This window comes from Triticum aestivum, chromosome 3A, assembly GCF_018294505.1.
Source record: "Triticum aestivum cultivar Chinese Spring chromosome 3A, IWGSC CS RefSeq v2.1, whole genome shotgun sequence".
Taxonomy (NCBI): Eukaryota; Viridiplantae; Streptophyta; class Magnoliopsida; order Poales; family Poaceae; genus Triticum; species Triticum aestivum.
The window spans coordinates 719,704,675-719,709,066 of record NC_057800.1 but is presented as its reverse complement, the minus strand read 5'-3'; positions in this window follow the sequence as shown (position 1 = coordinate 719,709,066).

The window sequence follows — 4,392 nt, the reverse complement described above, 5'->3', positions numbered from 1 at the left end:
ATCCAGCAAGGGGGAAGGAGAGGTTGAGGAAGATGGCTCCAGCAACAGCACGACGGTGTGGTGGTGATGGAGCTGCAGTACTCCGTCAGGGCTTCGCCAAGCACTATGGAGGAGGAGGAGGTGTTGGAGAGGGAGAAGGAGGCAACCAAAGGCGTGGATCAAAAAGCCCTCCTTCCCCTACTATATATAGGGGTGCCAAGGGGGGGGCGCCGGCCCTAGGAGATCCAATCTCCTAGGGGGGCGGCGGCCAAGGGAGGTTTCCCTCCCCCCCAAGGCACCTAGGGGTGCCTTCCACTTGTGGGACTCTTCCCCTTTGGAAACCCTAGGAGCATGGGCCCCTTGGGGCTGGTGCCCTTGGCCCATGTAGGCCAAGGCGCACCCCCTACAGCCCATGTGGCCCCCCGGGGCAGGTGGACCCACCCGGTGGACCCCCGGGACCCTTCCGGTGGTCCCGGCACAATATCGGTGACCCCGAAACTTGTCCCGATGGCTGAAACAACACTTCCTATATATAATTCTTTACCTCCGGACCATTCCGGAACTCCTCGTGATGTCCGGGATCTCATCCGGGACTCCAAACAACATTCAGGTTACTGCATATACATATTCCTACAACCCTAGCGTCACCGAACCTTAAGTGTGTAGACCCTACGAGTTCAGGAGATATGTAGACATGACCGAGACGACTCTCCGGTCAATAACCAACAGCGGGATCTGGATACCCATGTTGGCTCCCACATACTCCACGATGATCTCATCGGATGAACCACGATGTCGAGGATTCAAGCAACCCCGTATACAATTCCCTTTGTCAATTGATATGTTACTTGCCCGAGATTCGATCGTCGATATCCCAATACCTCGTTCAATCTCGTTACCGGCAAGTCACTTTACTCGTACCGTAATGCATGATCCCGTGACCAGACACTTGGTCACTTTGAGCTCATAATGATGATGCATTACCGAGTGGGCCCAGTGATACCTCTCCTTCATACGGAGTGACAAATCCCAGTCTTGATCCGTGTCAACCCAACAGACACTTTCGGAGATACCCGTAGTCTACCTTTATAGTCACCCAGTTACGTTGTGACGTTTGGTACACCCAAAGCACTCCTACGGTATCCGGGAGTTACACGATCTCATGGTCTAAGGAAAGGATACTTGACATTGGAAAAACTCTAGCAAACGAACTATACGATCTTGTGCTATGTTTAGGATTGGGTCTTGTCCATCACATCATTCTCCTAATGATGTGATCTCGTTATCAATGACATCCAATGTCCATAGTCAGAAAACCATGACTATCTGTTGATCAATGAGCTAGTCAACTAGAGGCTTGCTAGGGACATGTTGGTGTCTATTATTCACACATGTATTACGATTTCCAGATAACACAATTATAGCATGAATAAAGACAATTATCATGAACAAAGAAATATAATAATAATGCTTTTGTTATTGCCTCTAGGGCATATTTCCAACAAGAAATGCTGACGCGTGGATGCCTATTGGTCCCGGTTGGTGCCACCAACCGGGACCAAAGGCCCTCCTGCCTGGGCTCCGCGCACAGGCCACGTGGAGGCCCATCTGTCCCGGTTCTGGATTGAACCGGGACTAAAGGGACAGGGCATTAGTACCGACCCTTTAGTCCCGGTTCAGGAACCGGGACAAAAGGCTCTTACGAACCGGGACAACAGGCCCTTTTTCTACTAGTGATCTCCTATCCGCATAATCGCACCCAGTTTCAATATGTCCCTTCCATCAACAATTGCTCTCCATATCTGTGATGGGTGTGAGCCCACCTCTGCCTCGAAGATGGATGAGTTAGGATAATAAGCTGCCTTTAGAATGCGTGCACTCAAAGAAAGCGGCTCTGTCAGGCACCTCCAAGCATGTCTAGATAGTAGAGCCAGGTTAAAAACTTCCATATCCTTAAAACCAAGACCACCCAAGTTTTTGGGGTTTGTCATGACGTCCCAAGATACCCATGCAGGTTTCCTCCTCCCATGTTTTGAGCCCCACCAAAATTGCCGAATAATTGACGTTACACTATCACATAGACCCCTCGGGAGGCGGAAGCAAGACATAGAGAAACTGGTATGGCCTGTGCAACTGATTTTATCAACACCTCTTTACTTGCTGCTGACGATAGTTTCTGCATCCACCCCTTCACTTTTTCCCACACTCTATCCCTCAGATAACGGAATGTGCCATTCTTTGACTGACCAACCTCTGTAGGCATCCCCAGATATTTTTCGCTTAGGGACTCATTCTAAACCTGAAGAATGTTTTTTTACTTGGTTCTTCAAAACCTCGGGGCAACCTTTGCTAAAGAATATTGAGGACTTTTCAGTGTTGATTCTTTGGCCGGATGCATCGCAATGAGTATGAAGTAGGTTTGAAACCGCATTTGCTCCCTCCACACTAGACTTAAATAGCAACAGGCTGTCATCCGCAAACAGAAGGTGATTCACCACAGGAGCTATGGGTGCCACCCTCACGCCGCCAAGTACCGATGACTGAGAACTATTTTTTAAGAGGCACGAAAGGCCCTCTGCTGCCAATAAGAATAGGTAATGGGAAATGGGATCTCCCTACCTTATACCTCTAGATGGTTTAAATTGCTCCAATTTTTCTCCATTGAACAAAACCGAGAAAGACACTGATTTTACCATTCCCATAACAATATCAGTCCATGCTGTGGAGAAGCCTAATTTCAGCATGATCGCATGTAGGTAAGCCCACTCAACCCTATCATACGCTTTCATCATATCCAACTTCAAGGCACATACACTATTTGTCTTAGATTTGTTCCTCTTCATAAAATGCAAGCATTCATAAGCACAAATAATATTATCTGTGATGAGTCTCCCAGGCACAAAAGCAGATTGTTCTTCGGAAATAATATCAGGCAAGATTTTCTTCAATCTGTTGGCAACGACCTTCGAGGCGATTTTATATAAGACATTGCAAAGGCTTATTGGCCTGAATTGAGATAAAAGGGTCGGACTAGCAACCTTTGGTATCAAAACTAACACCGTGTCATTGACTCCCTCAGGGCTCTCCTCCCCTCTAATGATGCGCAAAACCACCGCTGTCACTTCATCCCCACATAGGTCCCAATGTCTTTGGTAAAAGTGGGCCGGAAAACCATCGGGCCCCGGGGCTTTGGTTGGGAACATCTGGAACAGTGCCGTCTTCACCTCAGCATTCGAGTAGGGCGCATCTAATGTGTTGTTCATCTCCTGAATAACCTTGCGGGGTACATGCTGAAGCACTTCCTCCATTCCGCTCACTCCCTCAGAAGTATATAATGACTTGTAGAAATCTTGGACCATCTCCCTTAGTTCGGCCGGATCCTCTGTCACCACGCCAAGGGAGTTTGATAATGCCCGTATCATGTTCTTCTTGCGCCTCAAGCTAGCCCGCATATGAAAGATTCTGACTGGTGGCTGGCGCTGTGTGCGTCTCTCGTGCGTGAAGCCTGCTTGTCGGTGCTCTTGGGCTCTTTATTACTTATGAAATGGGCTACTAATGGGCCTATAGGTCTCTCCATAGCCGCCCGCGACACTAGTCGACCAGAGTGCCGAGCCAACTTCGCCCAAGAACCTACCGTCCTTCCGCTGAAGATCAAGCTGCAGCGGCGAGCGATGGCTCTGACCCGTCAGTTCCTCTTCCTCTTCCCTGCCGCCGTCCTGGCATGGCTCGCCTCCGCCTCCGCGTCGCCCTTTCTGCCGGGTCCGTGCTCCCTACTGCGTACTAGTACTAGTATTTTGCCTCTTGGAGCGGATTGTGATGGGTTCGTTCTGCTCTCTTGGTGCTTGACCAGACAGCGTGTCCCAGGCCAGCACCGGATCGACGGGGAGGAGGAGCTTGCTGCAGACCAAGAGGGGTACGTTGTCTCCTTTCTTCTTCTTCTTGCTCAGTTTAACCCTTTAGTCGCCATGACGGTTTCGGGATAGGTCCAAAGATGGAGAGATTTGGTCTAATATTAGAGAAGATTTGGTTGGAAGTGATGCCGTTAGATACCCCTAACGGACCCTATTAGTCTCCATGAGACCAAAAGGATTGAACATCACTTGGATTGATTTCGTCATTGTTGCTGTGTAAGGGGTTGGAATTGGGGAACGAGCGTATGCCTGTTTGTGAGCTGAGATGTTCTGCAACCAGCCGCATTTGATGGTGCGCATACTGAAGATACTGAATTCACATGCTTGTTAACCCAACATAACCTCTTGATTCTTCTCATATGCGTTTATATATAGGACTGAAATGGCTGGTGTGGAGTTTCTGAACTGGTGCAAAACAGAGTTAAGCGGTAAGCTACTGACGGAAATTACAAACTATCCTTCAGTAGTAAAAGCCGCTGAACTCTAAAATTCAAATTTCCAT